At 46.1% G+C, this 27,878-nt stretch overlaps 1 long non-coding RNA gene across 1 annotated transcript in view; it reads left to right on the forward strand.

The window, feature by feature from the left end:
- The window catches only part of LOC132654912 (uncharacterized), a 55,071-nt gene that overhangs the window by 14,739 nt on the left and 12,454 nt on the right, over positions 1–27,878 (forward strand). Inside the window, exon 2 of the long non-coding RNA XR_009592513.1 lies at positions 11,557–11,639. This is a non-coding gene — a long non-coding RNA (uncharacterized LOC132654912). The remainder of the gene's footprint in view (positions 1–11,556; positions 11,640–27,878) is intronic.

The raw sequence follows: 27,878 nt of genomic DNA on the forward strand, positions 1-27,878 counted from the left end.
CCCCACCTCTGTCTTTGTTTATTTTCACTTAAACAGTCTTGCCATGAGAATTATTTACCGAGTTTTTGGAGTGGAGGGCTGAACCCGGGCCTCATGGTTACCAGAACAGTACTCAACCGCTGAGCTACATTCCCATCCCAGCATTTCATTAGGCAGGAAGGGTCTGCTCATTCATGAGGCGAAGGTGGACGTAAAGCGTCAGGACTTTATCTGTTTGTATTACATACCATAGCCATTATAGGAAGGCATTTTCAGAAATCTTCCTGGACAGTGTGATGCAAGTTGACAAATTATTTGCCCATTCTTTTTACATCTTTAGCAGTGCTATGCCAGTCGGACCCATATTTGTATTTCGGCCACAGATAGTTCATATGCAGCAAAGGTGAGGTCCCTCCTTGATGGTCAAAGTCAGAAGACAGTATAACATCAGGGAAGCTCCAGGCAGCTCCTGATGAAGACAGGCCATTAGTTCCGGTCTGTTCTCAGGCAGGTCATAAATTTGGGGGGCAGTCCTTTGAAGTTTCTGGCTCTAAATTTCTTTTAAAAATATTTCGCTACTTTGTGTGTGTGTGTGTGGTATGTGGCAGTACCCCTAGAAGCACCCCCTGATGACCTCTGTGTGACCTCCAATGGCTTTGCATTGCCAGTACAGCGGCTGGTCTCACAGAACAGTTCCTCATCGTGGTAGCTGTCCTGCTGCCTCCTCCCAGGGCCTGGCCTTGGAGGCTTGCCATATACCCTGCTCCCCTACTTTGTGACCTCAGGGACTCTTTTCTCTCTACTCTTGGCTTATTAGTTTATGGCATCAGTGGTCACTTGGCTTATATCACTATTCGGATTTGACTTGGGGCTTGGAACCTGTTCAGACCTTCCTGTCTGCCCCGAGGCCACTGAGTCAGAAAGAGCCTCCCATGAGGTACGGCATGCTTCCTTTGGGCTTTCTTTGTCCCAGGTACTTAAGTCACGAGAGTGGTGGTGGTTAACGAAGAGCCTCGGGGGTTGCAGAAATAGGTTTCATGCTATCAGATGAGGTGAAGTCAGGGGAGATGGGATATTCCAGCTAAAGGCCCCTCAGTCCAGTTTTGAAACCCACCATAAGCAAGCTCCACTCTCAGTCAGGATGAAAGGCTGCCTTCTGTGGATGAGAATGGGCTAGCGGGGCAGTGAAGCTGGAGTCTAATATAACCAAGGCTGGCCTCAAACCCACTTTGAAGCATAGTCTGCTCCTCAATTCCTGCTCATCCTGACTCACTCTCCCAAGTGCTGGGATCATAAGCATGAATTACCATGCTCAGCTATATTTCATCTCTACAGCCGCAATGCAAGGTTCTGAACTGGGGTCCAGACTCCACCTTCATCTTCCCTAGGATGGATCTTTTGATATTCAGTTTCTCACCTTGAGTGGTTCTCAAGAAATTCCTTTCAGGGAGGCTGGGGCCAGACTGAGTCCACATTTGGGTGATAGTGAGGCAAATTCTGTGATACAGGAAGCTTTTGTCACCCCGAAACCTGGGGTACAGCAGAACTTTCCTGCCTTGGCCTTGTTTGAATTTTCTCGTAGGTGTCAACAGACCCGAGGATGTTAAAGGAGATGAGCATGCAGAAATGGAGAGTAGGGATGGGCCTGAGAGATGTTTAGGGTCAAAATGGACTAACTGGAAGAGGGGGTGCAGAGGTAGATCCTGGGTTGGTGCCCAGCTTTGATATGAGTATTGAGCTGGTCGTGAAGGTGAGAGATGGTCAGTATAGCTTTGAGCAGCTGTCAGTGACTAATATCTTGATGTATTGCTTCCTCAGCAATCACTGATGGCCCCTGAAATGCTCCTTGATAGGACTTACCGAGAAACCTGGGGTATCTGAGTGTTCACAAACATCTAAGATGTTTCTGCTTTCAAACAGTGTCCCATAATGCCACACTTCAAGCATGGGCTGTTGCTCCCAAGCCATCGAGACGCAAGTGACGTGAATAGACAAAGAACAAGTTAATCTTTGGAATGATTGTACTCCACAGATATCTGGTCGCTGCTGTTTCCTTTGGCCAGCTTGTTTTCAGTCTAATAGAACATTGCTATGCAATGCGTGCTCATCTCCGATGGCCTCCATCAGGGGCTTGGGTGAAGCCTCTCAGGGTCCAGGAGTAGGGCTGTATGCTGAGTCTCAAAATCCAAATCCAGACCCACGCTAGCCTACTTAGATAGCCAGCTGTGGAAGAAAAATCCCGTTTCTAGGTGCCTGAGGGTAGCTGAGGTCATTTCTGTGTAGGCAGGACAAGGTGAAATGTCCAGCATCTGCATTTCTCATGGTCACAGAGATGCTTTGAGCTGTACATTTGAGAGATGGCTGGCCATGGGGAGAGACAGATTCTTAATGTAGAAAGAATAGATTTGGGACCTGGCAAAGACTGAGAGGGAGAAAAGGAGGGAAAAAAAGAGCTGGAGGGAGTGAGGGAGACAGAGTCAGAGATAGAAAGATAAATACCCATAAACTCTCCTTCCACCATTCCTAACAAGAATTGAGTTATTTTTAGAGAAACAATTTTTTTGAGGATCTTTTAAAAGTGCCTTCATATTTTAGTTGAATTGCTTTTGAAAGGCATAGTTTTAAAATGCATAATATGATTTCTACCCTTTCAAAGCAGAATACCCTAAAATCAATTTATCCTTAAAAGACTCTTTTGGCTACAGTGAGGGAAATATCAAGCATAGATGAAAGCCAGAGCATCATACAATAAACCCCATGAACTAACAAATATCCACAACAGCCCACAGCCAACTTTGTTTCATCTACATCCCCATTTCCCTCCATTCCAGGTTCTGAGAATTTACCTTGGTTGTGTGGACACAGGTGACCACTGTGAATGTCTTTACACATATATGTAGTGCCTGGACCCCACAGCGGCCTCCTTACTGTCACCAGGACTTTCCCTAGGCTCAGTCTGTAATCTAGTCTAGAAAGTTATACAATCGAAGCAGTTGCGATTCTGTGTTTAATAAGAGCACATGAGCTGGAGTTTTCTGCGATGGTTGATCATGAATGTCAACCTGAATAGATGCAGAATCACCCAGGGTGAATCCCTCAGGGTGACTGTGAGGGCTTTTTCAGGGAGGCTCACCTGAGGTGGGAAGATCCGCCCTGAATGTGGGTGGTGCCATCCCATGGGCTGGAGTTCTGACTGAGCGAAAAGTGGGAAGTGAAGGGCTGTGGAGGTACCTCAGGGGGTAAAGGCTTTGCTGCACAAGAATGAGAGCCCAAGTTCAAATTCTCAGTACACACAAGCTGGGGGCACAGTGGCGGGTCCAGTGAGAGATCACAAAGACCAAGAGAAGAAATTCATGGTCCTTCAAAATGGGAGTTTTAGAGTCAGCAGAGGCTACCCCTCCCTTCTGGAATCTTCTAACACTCCAGCACTCTCTGGAAACACATGCAGGGTGGGCATGGAGAGCAAACGTTCTACGAACTTTTTAACTATCTAAAACGTGGAAGCAAATAGGCTGTGGAGGCTGGTTGACTCTCTTCTCCTTTGTGACCATCTAGAATCTGTTTTCCGCATTTTTCTTTTTTCACATTAACTGTTTTCACAACCTCTGGTGACAGTATGTCTTTCAGGATAAAACCAAAGGTGCACCATCAATCCTAACACTGAGAACGCTAGAAATCCACTTCTCTTGAGGAAACAAGAGAAGAACTAGTTCTCACGTTGAGAACTAAGTGTGGGGCCACTTCACCTTTAATTCCAGCACTGTGTGTGTGAGGACGGGTTGGGGAGTGGTGACTGAGACAGGAGAGTTTCTAGTTCCAAGATAGCCTGGGCTACACAGTGAGACCATCTCAGATAAAGCCGAACTGTCAATGGTGGGAGCTTCCAGTTCCATGTGGTGGGTTGTGTTAAGGATGGTGTATGTGTTAAGAGCGAGCAAGTGCTCCTGTGTTTGTGTGCATGCACACAGCAGCCTTGATTAAGAAGGATGGGCAACACTTGATTGCCTTGGAAAGCTCTAGACTTCGGGCTCTGGGCTGTCTGAGGACAGTACCCCCAGCACAGGTGATTTTTGTAAACATGGGAAGAGGCTCAAGGTCAAGTTCTGCAGCTGCATGTTCTATATGTTCAGAAGAACATCAGCTGACATCCAGCCTGTTACTTTGCAGATATCACAGATTCAGTATATAGAGAGACAGGAATGACGCATCTTGATTGGCTGTTATCTTAAAAATAACCACTGTGTAGCTGCAGCTTTTTCCACATTCAATGGGAACATTTCTCACCTATGTTCTTGCTCCTGTGCAGATGTTTGCATCAACTTCACCTCGAAAGGTTAAAATAACCTTTTAAGCAAAATAATACTACTATTTTGTTTTTGTTTTTTTTTGTGCTACCCATATCCACCCTTGTGGTCTGAGAGTCTTCTCTTTTAAGGAACTGGAAATATATTTAATATTTAGATTTTTTCCTTCACTTTAAGACAAAAAAATCCCATGCATTCAGACTTAAAAAGGATACGGATGAAATCTGATAAAATGCAGAGAAAACAGACCCAGATTCAGACATGTCTCCTAGTTAGGGACATAAGTTTGCAACTGATCCTCAACTATTAATGGTCTGCTGTGGTGGTTTGAATAAAAATGGCCCCACAGGCTCATATATGTGGGTGCTTGGTCCCCTGCTGGTGGAACAGTTTGCAAAGAATTAGGAGGTGTGGCCTTGTTGAAGTGTGTCTCTGGGGGTTAGGCTTTGAGGTTTAAAAGACTTGTGTCTTTCTTAGTGTGTTCTTTGCGTCACTGCTTGTGGATCAAGATTTGAGCCCTAGCTGGTCCTGCCACCATGCCTTTGCTTTGCACCATGGACCCTCTGAAATCATGATCTCGAATAAACAGTTTTATATTTACTTTGGTCATGGTGTTTTGTTATAGAAATAGAAAAGTAAACTAACACACTTACCAAAGTTTGTTTTTCATTTTCTTAATTTGGTGGCATAACTCTCAGCCATTAAGAAAATCTTGATCCTAGCCTTAGTTGGGGGTATGGCTCAGTGGTGTAGCAACTTGCCTAGCATTTGTGAGATCCTGAGTTCAATCTTCAGCAACCTCCAAGCTCTCTTTCCTTCACTAATGTTGGTAAGCATGGTTACCTAGACAATGGTAAACTGTATGGACCTACATTATGATTTTGTCTCTTTGTGAATGTGGAACTTAAGTCTTTCATCTGGTCATACAGTGCTCATCTCCCAGCTGTGTGCTGTTGGCACCTGGAGGACCAGGTGAATGTGAGTGTGACTTGGTACAGATCATCATCTTTCTGTGAGAGCAATTCAGCATTGTAGGTCACTCTGAAATTTGAAGGGCATGATGCAAACACCATTCATCTATCCATCCATCCATTATCCACCCATACATCTGTCATCCGTCTATCCACCTATCCATCCATTCTTCATTTATCCCTACATCATCCATCCATCCACTCACCCATCTATCCATCCGTCTACACATCCACTTATCCAACAACCCAAGAATATTGAAAAAAAAAACACCTTTATTTATTTTAAGAGGCTTAAATGGTCTAAGAGGCTTAGATGGTCTGATGTCTTGGAAAGGAGGGTATCATTTAGGTCAAAAGACACCATAAGTAAAATGTAGAGATTCCTTACGGAGGTTTCATCTATAATCAGTCAAACAAGCACATCTGAAGTGTGTGTTTCGGTGTCTGTTTGTAAATCTGTTCAACTGTGTGACTTCCCGGCTGATCAAGGTACGGAAAATTTCTCTCAGCTCAGAAAATATCCTGGCCCGCCTACACCCACTTCTCTTCACCCTGCCTGGAGATAACCACCATTTTGACTTGTCTACATAAATCAGGTTTGCCTAACTTTGTGCTTCGAAGCACACTGGCCTCTTTCACTCAAACTCTTGACTGTGAGAATCATTTTTATGTTGCCATGTCCCATTTTATTGGCTACAGTTATTTATTTATTTATTTATTTTTGGGCTACAGTTGTTTTTTTTTTTTATCTCTTTTTCTGTTAAAGGACATTTTAGTTGTTTCTAGCTTTGGACTATTTTGCATAAAGCTGCTGGAACATTCATGTAGAAGTATTTTGATGAGTACTCTTTTGTTGTTCTTTTCTTGAGATATAATCTCGCTTTCATAGCCATGCGTGACCTGGAACTTACTATGTAGCCTAGGCTGACACTGAGCCCTCTCACCAATCCCTTTGCCAAAGCTTCCCATGTGTCAGCATTATAGGTGTATGCCAGCACTCCTGATTCTGGTGTGAATTAAATTTAGGACAATGAAAGAGTAAACAAATTTTTAGTGAAGAAAAATTAGGAGCAACTCAAGGCTGATAGGATTTTGAGATTGGCTAAAATGTGAACCTTCTAAGCTCCCGTACCTCATTTGGATGGGCATATTCTCTGAGGCTCAGGGAAGGAATGGGTTAACTCTGCCAGGTACTAGTGCCACCTCTAGCTTGCTCATAGGTGGGTTTCTTCCAGGAGAGGAAACTGTGCTAGTTATTTTTTGCCAACTTGACAGAAATTAGAGTCCCCTGAGAAGAGCGAACCTCAGCAGAGGAACTGCCTCCATCAGATCGGCATGTGGGCTTGTTTATGAGACATTTTCTTGATTGATAATTGATGTGGGAGGGCCCAGACACTGTGCTTGGTGCCATCCCTGGGCAAATGGTCCTGGGTTCTATAGGAAAGCAGCCGAGCAAGCCACGAGGAGCAAGCCAGTGAGCAGTGTTCCTCCATGGCTGCAGCTTCAGTTCCTGCCTTGAGTTCCTGCCCTGCCTTGCCTCAGTGACAGACTGGGCCAGGTAAGCCAAATCTTTTCTCTCAAAGGTGGTATCAGTCAGTGTGTTAGTGACCACAGCAACAGAGAAAGCTGAGTGGGGCGTGCACCTCATTGTCACTGGGGAACTATTGATCCTTCTGTGAGACTCTCATCTATGGAGAAGACAGGACAGCTCGCCTGCATGTAGGGGATCCCTCATCTTCTTGTTGACCTGGTTCAAGAGTCTGAGTAATAGAGAAAACAAAGGAGCCGCAGCTGCCCTGTGTCCAGCCGGGATAGTTTCCAGTCAGCGGATCTTTGGTACCCAGAACTCATCTTGTCGGTTCAGTGTATGCAATGACATGCAAGGCCAATGTCTTGTGACAGGCAGTTTAATCTTACCCGCCTGCTGTGAGCTACACTCTCCATCCTGGAGAACTGTAAAGTGGAAATTGTCTCTTAACACTGATAAACAGTAAGGAGGACGGAGAAGCCCTGACAAAATATTACAACTTAATTGTATTTCTCAGCTGGGCTCAGGAAACTTGCTTCCTCCTCAGGCGGATGCTGTTTACCAACTCTCCCAGCCCCATAATAATTATTTCTTTAACCCATGGTGGGCTAGCACCTTCACCTGGGATGGGCGAGGCTGCCAGGGAAGCTGAGCAAGGCTTTCTCAGAGGCTCAGGTAGGGAGCCTTGCCTTCTCGGTGTCTGGCTCCGGGGGTGGCAGAGTGAGCTACCCCCAGGACAGGGGTGGGGGAGGGGATGAGATGAGCCTTTCTGCTGGCCTGGTTTTCTGGTCACAGGTGTTTGTGGCTCTAAAGAAATGTGCAGTGTCAGGACTTAGCATCCCATCAGCTGAGACTTATAATAAGGGCTGAGCAGGGAAATAAGATCGGGCCTCTCTGGGCACTTGTCATTGTGTTGGATGGACCCAAATACAGGCTTAATTACGAAGCTGGGAGAACTGAGTTTGAAAGTGGGAGAGACAGGGAGGAGGCTGCCTGTCAGGGGACGTGTGAATATAGCTGCGTTTTTGGTTGGAGAGATGTCTCTATGCAAACTGGACAGACTTTAAGAACAATGCGTTTTGAGTATCCATTCAGAGCCGGCATCCAGAGGCAAGAGCAGCAGCGTCCAACAGTGAGCCACAAGGTTCATGTCACCTGGGTGTCATTCCCTCCCACATTCAGTCTCCCAGGTCCTCACTCAGAGGGCTAAATAGCAGCTCACCAAAATGCCTGTCCTTCCCTGAACCTCAGGATGTTAACTTGCTCATCCTGGGCCCATGGTGGGCTCTTTATCCAATGTGACCAGTGTCCTTTGATCAAGAGTTGGTGGGTATAGTGACGCGTGCCTACAACCCTGGCGCTCGTGAAGTTGATGCAGAGGATCTCACGCTCGTGGCTAGCCTGGGCTACATACACATGGAGACCCCATATCAAAGTAAAACAAAGAACTAGAAAGAGGAGACACAGGCTGGTGTGTACACGCGAAGGAAATGTGACTGCGTGGCAGCAGAGACAGAGACTCAGGCTGGGCATCCATCTGCCAAGGAGTGCTGAGTGAGGGTGGCGGCGGTCATGAGGAGCTGGGAGAGGGACCCGAGCTAGATCCTCCGGAAGGAACCTACTCAGCCAACACCTTGCTAGTGGATTGTGAGAGAATACATTTCTCTCCTTTCTGCCATCCCGCTTGTGGCACATTGTGACAGCATCCTTAAGAGGCACACACTCACCATACCTCTAGTCCCAGTTCCTCCCTACCCTCATTTATTACCAGCCCTTCCTCAGGTCAGCCCCAGCCTCTTGCAGGCTGCTCATGGGTGTTGAGCATGCCTGGTCCTCAGGGATCCTGCCCTTCCTGTCTTCTTGTCTAGAATATCTCCCCCAGAGGGTCCCATGACTGTCCCTCTATTTTGCTCAGGTCTCTGCTCAAATATTACCATTTCAGAAATAATGTCTCCACAAGGGGTGAATATAATCAGCTTATTATATGTGTGTATAAAAATGTCACAGTGAAAACCAGTATCTCTTGCAGTTATTATCTGCTAATAAAATGGAGAAAAAGAAAAAGAATATTTTCTTTGTCACTTTCTACCCCCTCACTGTGCTTCAGCTACTCGCAACTTACCATTATCGGTGTGTATATGTAAATTTTTTCTAGCTTCTCCCTCTAGCCTGGAAGCTCCAGGCAAGTAGGGCTTTGTTCCTGAAGTATCCACGTGTACTAATAGTGAGTGCTCATTGTCAGTATTACACCACGCTGGGCAAGCAAAGGCCAAGCCGGTTCCTAGCCTCTCCATTCTCACAGTGATGCCATGGACTGAGGGGGTCTCACAGTTTGAGTGACCAATATGAAGTTCTTGGACAAGCGGTGCCTGAGATTTGATTGTGTACCTGGACCTGGGGAGCTGGAGAGTGTGCAAAGGTCTCGTGGCGGAAAGATGTCTGAGAAAGTGGAGAAGGCAGCTGTGGCTGCGAGTCTGAAAGCCAGGGTTGGATGACTGAAGTGCAGTCTGCCTTGGTGGCCAGGCGGAGAGAGATCCCGGTTCTAATCCCGGGGGAGCTGAGATGCTGAAGGGGTTAAAAGTGAAGGAGGAGCAGGATGGCATGGCACGTTTGGTGGGGTCCACTCTGGCCGTGTTGTGGTGGATTCCTTGGGAGTGACCAATTAGGAGAGCTTCCCAGATAGGTAAGGAGTGGCCAGGTTCAGGAGGACAGGGCTTGGGAGTGGATTGCAGTTAGTGCGTGCTGTTGTGTCAAAGCTCCTGACAGGAGCAACTTTGGAAAGGGTTCTCTTGGCTCGCAGTTTGAAATAGACCATCATGGCCGGGAAACCATGGAGTCAGGAATTGCTGGTCGCAGCACATCCGAATTCAGGAAGCAAGAGACATGGGTGGCAGTGCTCAGCTAACTTTTTCCTCTTACTTTTTAGATTTTATTTATTTTCTTTGTTGAGACGTTGTCTCACTAGGTAGCCCTGGCTGGTCTGGAACTCACCGTGTAGACCAGGCTGATCTTGAGTTCAGAGAGCTCCTCCTGCTTCAGGCTCCTGAGTCCTGGCATTACAGGCCTGTGCCAACAAGGCTGGCTCGTTTTCTCCTTTGAATTCATTCTGGGTCACTATGCCATCGGCTGGTGTTGCACACACTGAAGACAGATGCTTCTGTCTTCAGTTAAGCCTCTCTAGAAACACTCCCAAAGGTGTGTGAGAATGTGTCTCTGTGTGGGGGCTGAGACTATATCCACTATCCAGTCTCTGCAAAATTAGTTAGGTGACTTTTACCAGCTTCTACCTGGACATTAGCGGTGACACCCATGGAGGCCTTCAGTCCTGGTGAGGCTTGTGCCCCTGTACTTGACTGGTAGCTTGTGTTTCCTTCGGCCCATGGGTTTCGTGTTTGTGCCTTGGCCATCCCCTCCTGGTCTGGTTCTGGGCTTGGACATGTGCTTTGCTTTGGCTAACGGCTCCTGGGTAAGCACAAAGGAGGCAAGGCTGAGCAAGTGCGTACACACAGAAGTTTCTCTTGAGATCCACTCTCAGAGGCCAGTGGCTCCATGCTGTGGGAGCTCAGGGCACGCCCTAAGGTGGCAGAAAGCTGCTGGGATGCACTCCCGGAGGGCAAGAGGTGTTTTGGTTTAAATGTGAAGTGTTCTGTGCATGCTTACGTCTTTGAACTCTTGGGCCCTGGGTGGGTGTGTTGTTTGGGAGGTTTTGGACCTGGTAAGAGGTAATTAGCTGGAGAAAGTTAGACACTGAGGGGTATAGCTCAGCCTGACTTCCCTGCTTCTCTCTTTTCTGATTCTTCCCACATGAGGGAGGGGCAGGTCTGGAGAGCTAGGGTCAGAGGTAGGAGCAGCCCCGACCTCACTGTTGTGGTGGGCTTCACCCTCAAACTATGTGCCAGAATAAACCCTTCTTCCCCTGTCAGGCCACAGCTGTGAGAAAAGTAAGACTATACAGTAGGCTACCATGAATCTTCAGCTCCAGATTCCCACCTTCTTGCCACCGGAAGTAACCACAGCTATGCCACATGGAGCATCACGGCTATGCTACGTTGCAGCAGAACCCAGTTGCACCCAAAGGCGATGAGCTGCACACTGTTTTTGGGCTAAGTTCTGGGTGGCTTGTGATTCTGTATGAGGTGATTGAAGCAGAATCATGTGGCGGAGTTGCATTTCCGGTGGGACCCCTCGAGGGAGTGTCTCCTCAGCGGATACCACCTAGGGGTCTTTATGCCTAGAAGTATTTCTCTCCCTTACTCTGCCTTCTGTGATGGCTGTGTAGAGGGGGGTCCATCTCTAGGTGATCGGGTGGCATCAGAGAACAGTTACTGGTGACCCTTCCTTCCCTGCACCTGAGCCTGGGGTTTCTTTCTGTTTTTTTTTTTTTTTTTTTCCCTCTTCTGTAGCTCAAGGAGCCCTCAAGGCTACAGAGACTCCTGGAACCTGGTTCAGGATTTGCATCAGAGCCTCTATCCCCACCATTCCTTTTGTCCCTGTCCTAGCACTGCCGCAAAATTAGCTCTCTTTTTGAACTAACAGGTTTGGCCATTGTTAGCTGGCAATATTATATACTAGACTAAAAATGCTATTTGTGAGCCATTGTCAGCCAAGACAGGCAACCAACATGGGCACCTTCTTAATTACGCACCATTAATGATGTACTAACCGCAGTTTTAGCCCTGGCTTTAATTCTGTGTGCTGTGTTGTAGAAAACGCTAATGAGTCCAGAAATTCTCAAAGGTCATAATCTGAATACATTTCCTGTTCTTCTTTTTAGGGCAATGGGAATAGGATTTAAAACAATGAAAATGAAATTTACTTCATCATTTGGCTAACCATATCCTCACTAATTATGCTGAGGTATGTATTCATTCACTGGTCATTTGGACAGATCTGAATGCGCCAGTTTTTTTTTTTTTTTTTTTTTTTTTTTTTTTTTTTTGGTATGGTGCCTATTTATAAGTTCTACATAGTGTGAGTGTGTGTGTGTGTGAGAGAGAGATAGTTGCTTTCTCTATTGATTATGAGAAATAACTGGAAAAAAAAGTCTACCCAAATCCTTACAATATGAAAAGTGCAAATTTAGCAGGAGCAGCATTGAATTTTCCAGGGAGTCATTTATCATCCTTAGAAAGTTTCGGTTCTTTGCAAATAAAAGAGAGAAAGGGGTGGTAATTGTCCTCCTCAGCTAATTGACAGAACTGTGTCAGGAAACGAAGGCATTTCAGCACTGCCTCCGATGATGACATTTGAAGGTTGTTCCCGTTCTCTCTGCTCTGCTAAATTAGGCAATCATTATTTCCCTGTGAATCTTTTTAATCTAATGGTTGCTTCTCCCTGCAAGCCCCTCCATTAGTTTTGAGATCCAGGTGGAAATGTGGGAACGAAATGGGGATGTTCAGAAACCAGTTCGGTCAGTTGCATGGGACTCCTAAATTTTGTGGTTCTGTCCAGCAGTTGGAGAGAAAGGGGCATCAGTTTAAATTGTGGTCAGGGGAACTTGAATTAAGAAGGACCTTTTCGTGATTTTTAAAGAGCCTAGAATGTTTGAAATGCCTGTGGGTTTGGAGGACAGGAGAGTCCACATTGTGCTAGGAGAGCGGAAGCAAGAAGTTAGAAATGGCAGACAGTGGTGCTCCAAGCAATTTCCCTCTTCAGGTGGCTTCCATGGGGACAGGAGGCTCCATTGACTTTCAGGGTTAATGACAGGCCCACCCCCTCAAAAGAGTGTTTTTCAGATGGAGATCTTATACTATGCCTTCTGATGAGATGTTAATGAGACAAGGGCTGGATTAAGAAAATTGATGCTCTGTTGACACCAGACATTATAACCCAAATGCCAATTTGTGATGGAGACAGTGCAGACCGGCTGTTGATAAAACAGTACGTCCTCAGCAGGACAGACTAAAAGCTGCCCTTGATGGCACTTGGAGAAATAAACATCTGGCTTTCCTGTGATGGCGACCACACAATTCTAAGGCTATCTGATATTCCAGGGATGGCAGCTGTCAGGTCTGTGTGTGCCACTCTCATGGAATACCTCAGGCTCAAAAGGGCTGATGAGCAGACATGTGCTGGTTCACAGTTCTGGATGCTCTGAGGACCAAGCCTGAGTGCCTGCTGTGGCCAAGAGGAGGACAAGTGAAGGGGGCAGGAGGAAGGAAGACAGAGAGAGAGAGAGAGAGAGAGAGAGAGAGAGAGAGAGAGAGAGAAATAGAGGCTGAATTCATTCTTTTAAAAATGCTTTTTATTAGCACACATTGTACATAGCAGGTTTCATCATGACATTTCCATACATGAACATAATGTATTTTGAGCACATCCACCCCAAGTTACCCTCTTCTGTTCCCCTATTTCCCAACTAGTCCCCTTCTCCTTCCTTCCCTTTCTCCCTTCTCTTCCTCCCTCCCTCTCACACTCCTTTTCCTACTCCCCACCTTCTTCCCTTCTCTGACCTGGTGAGTTTTATAGGATTGTTTGCAGAGCTTGGGTGAGGTTTGCTTACCATCTTTCCAACAGCTACAGCACTGAAGAAAATGTCTCTCTCTCCCCCAGCAACTACTAACTGTATATAAATCCTCCAGGAGGAGAGGAGTGGGGCCCCAGGAGGTGGGCCATCCCTCCTCTCAGGTAATAATAGCTACAGAGAGTTTATGAGTGCAGTGGCCAATGGTCACATCATGGCCAGAGCCCGTGTTCCACACCAGGAATGTATTCGTTAGTAAGGAACCCACTCATACGATAATGGCATTGGCCCATTCATAAGGGCAGAGCCCTCATAGACAAGTCACTTCTTAAAGGTCCCACTTCCTTATAGTGCTACATGGGTGATTAAATGTCAACCTGAATTTGGGAACAGACAGGCATTCAAACCAAGGCAGTGACAAATTGCTGCCTATGCCTAGGCAAGAGTTTGAAGATTTTTCTGCCCTGGAATGCCTTTCTGCTGCATCCTCTCCCCAATTGGTGTTCTGCAGAGCAGCTATCAGCAAGGGCAGGCAACATCTTTGATTGAGAAGAGGAAGCCAAATATGCCTGACAAATGCATTCTGAGATACTCCCTCCTTCCTGTTCCTTCTAACTTATTGAATTACATATAACAGGCAGGGATTTGGAGCAGATCTCTGTGGAATTAAAAAAAAAAAAAGAAAATATTGTTCAAAGTAAATTACTGGGGCTGGCAAGAAAGTTCAGTGGGCAAGAGTGCTTGCTGTGCAAGCATGAGGACCCGGACACACTCTCCTTGCCTATAATTTCAGTGCTAGGGGGATAGTGGGCATGATGGCAGGAGGATTGCTGGAGCATTTTTGCTGCCAGTCTCTCCAGGTTCAATATGAGATACCCTGCCTCAAGGAAATGAGGCTGTCCTTCTTTAGCCTCTACACGTGTGCACACATCATATACACCTGCATGTACACACACACACACACACACACACACACATGCGTGTATACACACATACACACACTCTCATCCTTAAATTATTCAAGCTGGGTATAGCGGCATATGCTTGTAATCTCAGCAACCAGAAGATTGAGACAGGAAAATAATGAGCTAGCCTGGTCATATGCTGTCTAAAAATAAGTTTAAAAAGTTTAAAATAAGTTTAAAGAGCCATTTGGAAAAAAAAATCAAGCGTAGTGGCTCATACCTTTAATTGCAGCATTTTAGAGGTGGAGGCAGACAGACCTCTGTGTTTGAGGCCGGCCTGGTGCACTTAGCTAGTTCCAATCTAATCAGGGCTACATAATAAGATGCTTCCTCAAATGTCTTTTTTTTTTTTGTTTTGTTTTTTGTTAGTCTTTTGTTCTACAAAGACAAATTTAGTTATAGATCTTCTTCCCTTTTCTTTTTTTTCTCTTTCTCTAAGTTGTCTTTGTGTCCCCTGGGGTACGTTCCATGTTTGGTGATGACCTGTTGCCTTCTAAAGTTATTATAAAAGAGGACCAGAAGGAGAAAAAGGCTGAACAGTCAGGGGATGGCGTCCACTGTTGTCCTTGGTGGAGGTTTTTGTCCTTGTTCCTTTTCTGCCTGGGGAACTGCCCCAAGGATGCTTCAGAGTAGCAGAGAAAGATGGGGGCGTTTGTTTCCACTCTTATCCGCCCTCACTCCTTTTCCTTTTAGTACAACGTTGGCATTTGGGGGCCATGCCTAACAGGAACCTGGTGCACATTAATTGCAGACGAGCCCCTGTGGGCACCTCGGCGTGTGTGGTTGCTAGAAAAAGAACAAATCAGACTCCATTTCTGTGTCTAGCTTTGGTAGTGTGACTCATCTTCTTAGCCTACAAACGAAATGTGGTTGTTAAAACAGTAACATGATATTTAGAGGGTAATTTTGATCAAGGCTGTCATAATCTTCTTTCCCGACTAAGTCTGTATGTCCTTTGTTATAACTCTAATTATCCTGACAGTTACTCAGAAGGAATGGTAGGCTGGAGGTTATTTAAATATGAAACCGAAGGGTTGACATCATCAGAGGGAGTGACTTTGATCTCCTAACATGTATTTTAATGTCATATAAACTTACGGCTTATTTTCTTTCCTAAAGACTATCATTATTTCTATCCTATTTCACCTTTATATTTATCATTGAGGAAGAAAGTCATGCTTGCCTCCTTTGTCCCTATCGAGCCACCAAGAAACTTAGAATATGGTGCCTCTGTTCAGATACACAGCGATGGGGCCGGGGATAGAGGTCAGTGGTGACCCCCTTGCTGTTTCAGACTATTGGCTCAAAGCCTGGCACGCCATGCCTATCTCAGTCAGAGCAGCTGTGACCACCTGCCAGTAATCCTTAAGACTGGGTCTGCTTATGATTCCCCCATAGAAGGAGGGGCAGGAGAGGGTCCTGCCCCTCCCTCACCTGAGGTGTTCATACCCTGTTCCAGCTACAAGTTCTCATGGGAGACTCTGGGGTGCATACAGGGTGGGACCTTAATGGAAGGGGACTCATTCTATGCAGCTCTGAGGATGTCATCACTCCTACTGAAGTAGGACTTAGTGATAGGGTTATTTTTGGGTCATCCATGAATCTTATAAACAAGCCGTATAAGTCCCTTGTTTCAGCAGCCTAGACTTGTATGGAATTGCTGTCATTGGTGAGGGAAGCTGGCCTTTATTCATGTCTCCCCAAGAAAAGTTGAGAAAACACTTGCCTGTCATGTGTGAGGCAAGTTTTATTCCTAACACACACACAATGCCACCACTATCACCATCATCTTCATCACCATCATCGCCATCACCATCAGCAGCAGCAGCAGCAATGACATACAACTTATCTGTCCCTGTCTGGGCTCCCTGCAGCTGTAGCCTGTCTCAGGTTAGGAATTCAGCAGGGACCCTCCCAGTGACTTGGCTGTTTTCACAGCACTTCAGGGATCCCTATTAACTCAAGGCACTAAAAATAACCAGTAGAACTGCTGAGAGGGGCCAGGGAGACCGCAGTCCCTGCGGAGGCTAAGTGTTGCCCGCTTTGATCAGGACTGTGGCCCCAGTCTCAGACCTGCCTGGTGTTCGACCCCGAGGCTCATTAGCAGTGGTTTGTGCATCTGTGGGGCTGAGAAGGGCACAGGAGGCTTGGGGGTTTGGAAAAGGCAGGAGGCCACTCCAGTTGCAAAGTTCTGCCCACCAACACAGGGTTCTTTCTCCTTCTTCTTCTTTCTTCTTCTTCTTCTTCTTCTTCTTCTTCTTCTTCTTCTTCTTCTTCTTCTTCTTCTTCTTCTTCTTCTTCTCCTTCTCCTTCTCCTCCTCCTCCTCCTTCTTCTTCTGAGAGAGAGAGAGAAAGAGAGAGTGGGAAAGAGAGAGAGAGAGATTAGACCTGTTTTTCCCTCCAAGGTCTATTCTTTGCTGAGCAGAGTCAGCTTTTACCTTGACTCCAACCACCAGCTGCCATTATACAAGATTGTTCTTGACAGAATAGCATGGTGGCCTTAGGCTGAGCCCCGGCTCCACCCATGCTTGTTGTAGAGGTTAGTTATTGAGCCATCTCCTACTATATTTAATTTTTTTCTTTTCTTCTTCTTCTGTTTTTTTTTTTTTTTTTTGAGACAGGGTTTGTCTACATAGCCTTGGCTATCCTGGACTCGCTTTGTAAACCAGGCTGGCCTCAAACTCACAGAGATCCACTTGCCTCTGCCTCCCCAAGTGCTAGGATTAGTCCTTTTAGACTAATTAGTTAATTTATTAATTTAGTTGGAGTCAAGATCTCATGTAACCCAGGTTGACCTCAAGCTCACTATGTAGAAAAGGATGGATGGCCTGGGACTTCTTTCTGATCTTCCTGACTCCACTCTCCTGAGTGCTGGGACTGCAGGCATGCACCGCCACACCTGATTTTATGTACTGCTGGGAACTGAACCCAGGGCTTCATGCATGCTAGGAAAATACTCTACCAACTGAGCTACAGCCCCAGTCCTGCATTCTTCATTTGTGAAATAGGAATAGCCACTGGATTTGTTACCTCTCCTCAGGGTGGTTGTGAATTCAGGCAGGACAGAACTGAAAGCAGTTAGGGGAGATGGACATAGCCAGAGTTAGCTTTCTCCGTGCCTATGCAGTTGTGTGTTTAGCTCAGAGAAAACAACACTTGACCAATTGTGGGCTATAGAATGGGAATTTCATATGCTTTAGCCTAGTATATTATCACGAGGTTTTTGGGAGTCTTCTCACCTCCCTGAATTATCCACGAGAGACAAAAAGGTCATACACGTTCTTATTTTTTGCATCTGGGGAAATCTAGGTTCAAAGGTTACTTGCATCAAATGTAAGGAATCCAGCCAAGGAAGCTGTCCTCCTTTGCTTTCCTGTTGTAGTCCTTGGCCCTGAGGCACCAGTTCCATCTGAGAAACTGGAGAAATATTGTAGCTACAAAATACTTTTATCCAGTAGTAGAGGCAAATGCAACAGTGGACATCCCAGACCTTCACCTGGGCACTTAGCAACGTTTCTTGAGCAGTTGTCACTCGCTCTCCTGAAATGACTCCATGGTGTCGTTGACCTCACCCCAGCTGCCGGCTGCTGCAGGCTGTGTGCTTTTTCTTTCACAGACTTCTCAGTGTGCACTGCTTGGAGCAACTGGATACCTAAAGATATGATGCTCTGGCAAGAAAGTTTACTGGTCTCTGCCAGTGTTTCTACTCTGCACTTACCGTGGCTTGGGCAGCCTTCTCAACACCACTCTTCACATTTTTGGCCAATAATTTTCCACTGCGGGCAGCTGTCCTGTGCACTTTAAAATGTTTCAGAAGCATCCTCTGTTTCTACGTAACAGATGCCAGTTGCAACAACCCCAAATGACACACATGGTCATATGGCTGTCAAGAGGAACAAAAATCACCCCTGATTGAGAATGACTTTGATCCAGGGCACCTCAGAGAATGGGGTAAATAGTTGGGGCTGGGCTGGACTGCTAGTGACATTCTTTAGACTTCTTTTCCCCCATGAGTTTCAGCACACCTGAAGGAATTGCTTTTCTCTCATCTGCTCATGATGACTAGACAATTGATGACAATAAGACAATTAGATAACTGTGACAATTAGAGAAGAGGCGAGGGATCCCCCTCCATCCCCAGAGTCTGGCTTTTGAGCCCATGCTGACCTTGAAGTTGAGACCCGCCTGCCTCAGCCTCCTAAATGCTGGGATTGTAGGGGTGCTGCAGTGCTTTGGGGTTATTGTTTGCTAACATGTGAGCACAGAGGTGTGGCTTTGCTTCCATCCTCTTAGGTGGGAGGAAAAGCAGTCTCTCCGGAGACCAGCTTCTCTCAATTTCCCGGCAAAACGTCTGCTTCTTGTTTTTCTAGTGAAATACGGGTTTTCATCTGTACACTTAAGTAATCAAAATTGATGATTCTAGGCGCGAGCCACATTAGAGTTAGTTTCTCGGCGTGTTGGAAGGGAGCGGCACCAACCCGCGGGCAGCCTGGAGACAATCCTAGTCGCTCCAGCTCTGGGGAAGCAGTGCTTTTATTAGCAGCGCAAGTGGTCCATTCACAACACGCCGCCTTGGCAACTAGGAAATAACAGCGACAGAAAGGGGACATTTTCTGTAGAGGGACTTCAGGGGCTTTCCGACAAGGCAGGGACTCCACTGCAGCATAGACAACAGGACGTGTCCCGCACACGCTACCACTTCCATCGTAACTTTTGCCTCAGGGGAGAGGGAAGCCACACAGGCTGCCGTACGTCCCTGGGTCACCTGTGGTAGCTTGATGTCGGGGACTCCCAGTAGGCTGGCTGTGGCCAGTCTTTGATCCTAATGCTATTTGTGGCTCTGTCCTTTCCCCCTTTTCTTATCCTCAGTGATCCCCAGTGGAGACTGGACACAGCTGTCATGCACATACGCCTTGGATCGATAAAAATCTCTGTGGGTTCAGTCTTTGCCTTAGGACTTTTCACTGCCTGGAGAAAAAAAATCATGACTTTTTTTTTTTCCCTCACCATTTAGTTGTGCCGAGACACAAGCCAAGTGGCATTTCTTTTATTTTTCCTTAATTTGTTATTTATTGCTATTTGTATGTGTATGGTCTATACACGTGTGGATTATGTGCATTTAGAGGCCGCAGGCCAATGTTGAGCATTCTTCCTCATCACTCTTTCTTTCTCATCTTCCCACCTCTCTGCCGGTCTGTCTGTCTGTCTGTCTCTGAGACAAGGTCTAGAACCCAGAAGTTTGGGCCAGCTGGCTGGTGGCGTGCTGCATTCATCCTCTCGTCTTTACCTCACTGGGGTTGGGACCACAGATGTTGTGTTAGTTTCATGCCCGCTTGACCTAAGTTCGAGTCATTTGTAAGACTGAACATCAACAGAGAATGCCTCCATCAGTTTGGCCTGTAGGTATGTCTTCAGGGCCTTTCTTGACTAAGGATTGGTATGGGTGGGCCTAGTACACTGGAGGCAGGGCCACCCCTAGGTCCTGGATGGTACAGGAAATCAGGCTGAGCAAGCCATAATAAGCAAGTGGAAAGGCGCGGCCTCTGCTTCTCTTCCTGCCTTGAGTTCTCATCCTGACTGACTTCCTGAAGTGGTAAAGTGTGACCTGAGAATTGTGGGCTGAAATAAACCCCTTTCCCGGGTTGGTTGTGGTGTTTTATTACAGCAGTACAAATTCTAACTAATCAGAAACACATCACCTTGGCAGGCTGTTTAAAAAAGTTAATTAAAAAACTGAGATTACAATATAATTGTATCATTTACCCTTTCTGTTTCTGTGTAGTCCACCTCTGCCTTGCTCAAATTCATGTCATCTTTTTCTCTAATTGTTTATGTGTATATATACACACACATATAGAAGTATATACAAACAATATATATAAATATAAAATGTACATATTCCTAAATACAAAGCTGTAACTCATTCAGTCTGTATAATGTTACTTGTATGCATATGTTTTCAGGGCTGACCTTTTGATATTGGATAACCAACTGGTATGCTCTTTCCTGGGGAAGACTATTTCTCTCAGTCAGGATTGTTCGCATTTCTGTGTCTGTGAGGCCCTGTAAACTCCCCTCCCCGCATCCATGTTAACATCCGAGTTGGGATTGTCCCTGTTCAGCTTCATGTTTGGTTAGCCTTGCCGGTGAGACTTCGTGGGCGTAGCCTTTGGCATTTCTAGGAGAGGGGCAGGAGTTCTACCGCAGGTGTGACTGTTGGGCCTGGGCTTCCACAGCTCTGCACTGTGGCTGGCTGTGATTTTCTGTAATGGTCTCCGTCTGTTGCAAAGAGAAGTTTCCGCGGTGAGGGGAGAGGACCGCACTTACCCAGCCAGACCACGAGGAAGAATGTCTCGGCAGCTATTTACATGGCTCCCCGAGGATCCGAACTCCAGTCCTCTGGCTTGTGTAGCAAGCACACTATCAGCTGAGCCATCTGTCTGTCTGTCTGTCTCCCCCTCTCCTTGTATGTATGTTGTAGGAGGAAGGGTGAGTAGGGAAAGGCATTTAAGTGCGCTATCAAAAAAAAAAAAGGTCTTGATTCTGGCCCTACAACGTCCTAGCAGTGTCCTCCCTAACATTTCTGTTCTTCTGAGCAAGGTCTCCTGGGACACATGGGAGGATTGAGGCAGGTGGGCCTCAGTCTGGCAGAGGACAAGGGTGGGCCTGAAGGCCGGATGCTCCATGTCCCACCACACGGGTATCTGGATTGTGTCCCCATTTTAGCCAGTTCAGGGGAATTGACTTTAAGGCCTCTGTTATGCCAGGCTGGCCCTATATCACTGAGCTACACCTTCAGCTCCTGATAGATTTTTTTTTTCACTGTGTCAAATACAGTGAATACATCTCTTTTATCATTGTTATAATGATAATAATAATTATTATTAAATTAAAATAAACATTTTATTTTATGTACATGGGTATTTTACATGCATGGATGCCTGTGCTTCACATGTGTGCCTGGTGCCTTTGGAAGCCAGAAGAGAGTGCACTGGAACCAAAATTACAGATGGTTTCAAGCCACCAAGTGGGTGCTGGGAATCAAACCCTGGTCCTATGGAAGAATCGCTAGTGCTTTTAACCACTGGATCATCTCTCCAGCTCCTTTTGTCTAAGTTTTTGTTGATTCATTTATTGGTGTGTGTATATGTGTGTGTGTTTGTATACTTGTGTACATGTACACACAGGTACTCATGGAACCCAGAGCCTGAGGTTCCCAGCAGTTATGAGCCACATGATGTGGGTGCTGTGAATGGAGAGCATCTACAGTTCATTTCTGAGCCTCTGCTGTGATCTGAAGCTCATGTTAGAATTCATCCCCATTATGAGGTTAAGAGCTGGGGCCTTTAAGAGGTGGTTCAGTGACTGGAACTCTGATGAGTGGACAAATCCACCATGGATAATGGGTTAATGGGGTGATGGGTTACTTTGAGAGCAGATCTCAGATCTCTTGCAAAGGACAATTTGGCTCTGCCTCCCGCTTGAACCTCTTTACCATGTGACTGTAGTGAGAATCTTGGAATTTTTGTTTCTTTAAAAACACAGAAATGTTATAAGAATATACTTTCATTTTTGTTGCAGGTGTGGGGATACGAGGCTGCTTTGCAGCAGCTGACTATGTTTTGCCTCGTGCTCTGGAAGGGGCTTGATTTTGCCAGCTGTAGATAGTTTCTGAGATCGTGTGATGTTTGTTTGGCATTCTGGGAGTTTTCAGAGGGTGTAGATGTCCTAGAGCTCTGAGAGGTGGAGTTGGTTTTTGGTTGCTGTTGGCTGGGTTTGTTAAGTAGTCGTGCACAAAGAAGAAACAACAGGAAGAAGAAATTAGATGTTCTGACAGCGAAGATCAAACTTGTTCCAAGTAGCTCAATGCCCAGTATGAGCAGGAAGTAGTCTAACAACATCGCCCCATTTCTGACCCCTTGCTTTATTCACAGATCTCTTTCCCTTTCTCTCTACCCTTTTTCCACCCTTTCTTTCATATATCTAGTGTCAGGGGGTTGAAAGAGGAGAAGAAAAGGGCTGGAGAAGTGGGAGAAAGAAGAACCCACCAAGTGGCAAACACCAGCTCCCTGTGACCATCTTCATCACCCTAGGATGCTATAGAGTTCCCGTCAGTAAGGAGACTCAGTAGGTACCATCCTTCCACCATGGGCCTTCCAGTCTCCAGAACTCTGAGCTGAATAAACATTCATGCTTTATAAACCACTCATGTCCTGTATTCAGGCACAACAACAGTAACAGATGAACACTCTCTGAACTCTGTGTGTGTGTGTGTGTGTGTGTTTAAGGCTCTTGTACCTAAACAAAGAATTAAGAAATTACCTTTTCTCTGCAAACGAAACTCTTGAACTTGGACACTAACCATCTTATGGATTTTCATGAGATTTCCAAGCATCGTCACATAAAGGTCTGGTGTACGGACATATGGATGAGCAACCTGTTGGATTGCTTAACTTTTGGAGTCAGACGGATCAGGGTTTAATCCTGAGCCCATGACCTTCTGGCTGTGTGACACAGGGCTAGTGCCTTCACTAACAAACCAACCATTTCCTTACTTGGAAAGTTGTTCTGTTACTGCCAGCTGAGTCACAGTGGTTTGAGAGGCTAGAGCAAACCAGTGCATGTAAAATGTGAGGTAGGGTAACCTAGAAGTGAGAAGCGCTCTTTGGCTGTCCGGGCTAGGGATAATTATCTCCAAGGTGGGGTCAGGGGTATGGAGAACCTTCTGCATTAATTAGTTACTTTTTGCTTGCCATGACGAAACACCTGTGACTGAGACATCTTGCAGAAAGGTTTATTTTGAGCTATGGCTCTGGTGGGTTAGAGTTCGTGATGGTGGAGTTGAGACGGCAGGCGGCAGGCAGGCACGGTTGCTGGGGAAACAGCTGAGATTTCATATCTCAAACCGTAAACAGGAACCAGAGAGAACACGCTGGAGAGATCTCAAACCATAACCAGGAGGAGAGGAGGCTGGAGAGGTCTCCGGCCTCAAAGCCTCAAAGCCCACCCCCAGGGGCACACTTCTTTGGGCAGTACCACAGTTCCTCATCCTCAGACACCCAGCAGTGGGGAACCAAGTGTGCAAACGCCTGGGAGTTATGGCAGCCACCTCTCTCAAACCACTACACCTTATCCGAGGCATCGTAGGTTAGGCTGCTCTCAGCTGGCTCTCCTCCCAGTCCTGGTCCTCAGGTCCCCTGAATGTGTTTGAAGATATTTTGTGACCAGGAGACCTTCCACACTAACTCTAATGCCCTCTCCCTGGAAAGCATAAGATATAAATAACAAGCAATAAAGAAAGAAAAATTACGCCGCAGAAGTGAGGGGGAAAAATTGGTCCTGGAGGACCCGAACTTTACTGCCAAAGATAAGGGAGTCGATTGGAAATGTGGGAATAAGCAAAGAATAAGAGACCTTAAAGAAACAGTTCCATGGTGTAAACGGTTGGGGTTTATAGTAAATATGCATTTTTTTGGCTGTGATTTTTGATGGCTAACAAGCATCAGGAAGAAAGCCAATGTTGGGGCTAGAGAGATGGCTTGGCAGTTAAGAATGTAATTAACCCACGCTCTTGTAGAGGACCAGAATTCAGTTCCCAACACCCAAATGATGGCTCACAACTGTCCGTGTGACTCCAGTTCCAGGAGATCCAGCACTGTCTTCTATCCTCCATAGGTATCAGGCATATTACACATCTAGGTAAGGTAATTTGATCATATCCTTCCATCCCTACCTCCATCAAGCTCCTCCTCGCGCCCCACGCCCCTTTCCTCCCCGCTCCTTGTTCTCTTTCTGACGTTGAATCGATACATGCTAACTATACGTGCTGGTGTGGTGCAGTGAGCTATGTCAGCGCATGTACATAGTGTGTAGTGACCAGATCAGGGGAACCGGTGTGTCTATCACCTCAAACATTTCGTTTCTCTGTGTTGGGAACACTCATTCCTTGCTTCTTGCTCTTTGGAGCTAAATATTGAGCAGTGCCCTGCTGGGCTGTTGAATGTTATTAGAAGTTATTTCTCCAATGCCCGAACCTGTTAACCACCCCTCTGCCGCCCTCAGACTTTCAGCGCTAGTAGCCACTCTCCTACTCTCTGCCTCTCCGAGATCAGCTTTTTAGAGTTTCTATTTGGAAGTGAGAGCACGCAGCGTGAGGCTTTCTGTGTCTGACTTTTCACTTGGTAGAAAGTGCTCTGGGCTTGTCATGCTGCCACAGAGGAGTTCATCCTTTTTGTGCCTGAATAATATTCCATGTACATATAGGTCGTGTTTATTTACCTGTTAACACATGGGTCCTCTGGTCCCATGTCTTGGCTGTTGTGGTCAGTACGGTGATAAACGTGGGGGTTGTTGGTGACACTTTGTTTTGACGATGTTTGCTGGCCTTCCCAGCAGATCTGGTTACTCCCCGATACACCTATCCTTGTTGTGTAAACCTGCCTAAGACATTATACCTGATTGGTTGATGAAATGGCCTATTCCTGGGCAGGGTGAAATGAGGTAGGTGAGGCTAAGGTCCCCGGCTTTGGGTTCAAGAGAATTACAGGAAAGAGACAGACAGGAAGAGAGGAGGAAGGAGGATGCCACGGAGGGTTAGCATGAAGAGGAGATCACATGGGCTGGGAGGAAGGACTCCAATAATGGCGTGAAGAGGCCCAGATAAAAACTATAAGCAAGTATTTGGGATTATGGATGGAAGGTAATGCAGAATAGTTGAGGTGGATGGCATTGGATGGGGGCTGGGAGATGAATGTGAGGTTGTTGAGATAGTGTAGGTAGAAATATCTGTCCGGCCCAAGGTAATAAGGTAATTATAAAATCTAATAAGTATCTGTGTCCCATTATTTGTGATAGTGGGTCATATAACACTGCCACAATAGTTATAGGACTAATAAATACTATATAGCCCAACACTCATTTTTATTTACTAGAACAGACTATTGTCTCCACAACATTCTTTACTTTGCATACAGACCCAGGAGTGGGATTCTTGGATCATTTGGTTGTTCTATTTCTATTTAAAGTGTTTTCATTATATTTATCCTTTCATTTGCTTTGTCTCTCTCCCTCCACCTCTCCTTCTCTGTGTGTGTGTACCCGTGTGCATGGCATGCATGTGGAGGTCAGAAGCTACTTGGGAAACCTGGATCTCTCTTTTCACCATGTGGGTCCTTGGGGTTCAACACAGGTCACCAGTCTTGGCTACAAGTGCCTTAACCTGCAGAGCCATCTTGTTCATTCTAATTTTAGATTTTTCTTTTTCTTTTAAAATTGTATTTGTGATTTTGTGCAATGGGTGGGAGGACAGAGGGCCTGTACAGAGAAGAGAAACTGGGTGGGGGCATCTCTGTGATAAGCTGGAGACCTAAGACGGGCAGGCTTCTGGGAGGATGTGGGGGTGACTCTAGCTGAGACTCCTAGTAACAGGAGTCATGGAGACTGAAGAGGACACCCTCTAACTAGATAGGACTCCTAGTGGAGGGAGGGGAACACCAACCCATCCACAAAAACTTCGACCCAAAATTTACCCTGCCTACAAGATGTGCAGGGATCAAGGTAGAGCAGAGATTGACAGAACATTAAATCAATGCCTGGCCACACCTGAGACCCACCCCATTGGAGAGAGCCAACCCTGACACTATTAATGATACTGTTATCCTTGCAGACAGGAGCCTAGCATAGTTGTCCTCTGAGAGGCTACACCCAGCAGCAAATTGAAACAGATGCTAAGACTCATAGTCAAACACTGGGAGAAGTGTAGGGAGTCGTGTGGAAAAGTGGTGGGAAGGAAAGAAGGACCTGGAGGGGACAAGAGCTCCACAAGAAGATCAACAGAACCAACTGACCAAGAACCAGAGGGGCTTGCAGAGAAGGAAGCACCAACCAAGGACCATGCATGGTCCTGACTTAGGTCCTTGATACAGATGTATCCAATGGGCAGTTCAGTATTCATGTGGTCTTCTAGTAAGGGGAGGTGGGCTGTCTCTGACATGGACTCTGTTGCTTGTTTTTTGATCACTTCGCCTTGTCAGGGCAGCCTTGCCAGGCCGCAGAGGAAGAGAGTGTGTCTAGTCCTGATGCGAGTTGATGCGCTCGGGTGGGTTGGTATAGGGCACTCCTCTTTTCTGAGAAGTAGGGGATGAGGGGCTGGGGGGAAGAGGGAGAGACCACGAGGAGAGGAGGGAGGGGGTTACAGATGGGATGTAAAATGAATAAATAAGTAAATTAAAAAAAACTCAACAGGTCTATACGTGTGTGTGTGTGTGTGCATGTACACATATGTATATATGTAACAATGATAAAGCATTAAAGGTTGATAGTTTGAGAGGGAGTGGGTGGGACATGGGAGGAGTTGGAGTCGCAAGAGGGTGATGTGGAAATGTTGTAAATACAGTAGTCACTCAGTATGAAGTTCTCAAAAAGAAAAATGAAATGTTTAAAATATGAAAAGCAATGTATTTGTGGGCTTGTGCACCTGCTCACAGAGGCCAGAAGAGGTTGCCGGATCCCCTTGAGCTGGGTTATCAGTGGTTGTGAGCTGCCTGATGTGGGTGCTGGGAACCAAGTTTGTACCCTCTGCCCAAGTACTGATGTGCCGTTGCTCTAGCTCCCCCCTGTGGTTTTCCTTGGGGTACCCCTGCTGTTTTCCTTGATGTCTATTCTGATGTAGATTTGCATCACTAGTGCACAAAGGTTTCCTGGTCCCTATGTGTATGCTTATATTTGTTAGGCTTTGGGAAGGAGATGGCTTTTCATTGTGGTTTTGATTTACACATCTATGATGACCAGTGACGGTGAATAACTTTTTCATATGCTTGTTGGCCGTTCATACATATCTTTTTGATAAATACCATTTATGTAATTTTCTTATTTTGTCAAGTTATTATGGTTGTGCTGGTGAGTTCCTTATGTTTGGGTCTTAATCCTTTGCCAGATGAATGGAAGTATCTTCTCCCATTTTGAAGCCCTGTGTCCAAGGCCTTGCACATATAATATCGTTGCATAGCAGCCCTGAAGGGGTGATGATGCCATCTGAGTTTATAGGTGTGGCTGATGCACTGAGTTCTGAACCCACCTAGTGTGTCATTTACCTCTCTAGTTACGGTAACAATTCAAGGGGTCAGGGACTTATTCCAGCTCAGTTTTAGGGCACAGTCTGGCATGAGGACTCTGGTCACACTCAGCCACTGTCAGAAAGCAAGAGAGCAGGCAGGAGTGGGGCTGAAACCTTAGGACTCAGCACTGCTCATTCTCTCCTAAAGCTCCCGCACCCTTCCCAAAACAGCGGCACCTGCTGGGGACCAAGTGTTCAAACACATGAGCCTGTGGGGGACGCTTCACATTTCTGCCACACTGAGCTGGACACTGATACCTTGGACACACAAACTTCCCTCTGTCAAATTCTAAAGCCCATGAGAACAGAGTCCTGGAGGTCCCTTTGTTTCCCTCCTGCGGGGAAAGTCACTGAGAAGCAGTAACAAAAACAGGAGCACCAGAGTGTTAAAATGTCTAGCCACTGAGCTTCATCCTGCTTTTTCCAAATGGGAAGAAAGGTGAAAACAAAACAAAAACAAAAAAAACAAACACAATTTGAACGATTTATTGAATGCTCCTTCTAAGATCACAGTGAAGACAATAAAAAATAGAACGATAACAGAAAACAGCCAG

This window comes from Meriones unguiculatus, chromosome 6, assembly GCF_030254825.1.
Source record: "Meriones unguiculatus strain TT.TT164.6M chromosome 6, Bangor_MerUng_6.1, whole genome shotgun sequence".
In the NCBI taxonomy this organism is placed as follows: Eukaryota; Metazoa; Chordata; class Mammalia; order Rodentia; family Muridae; genus Meriones; species Meriones unguiculatus.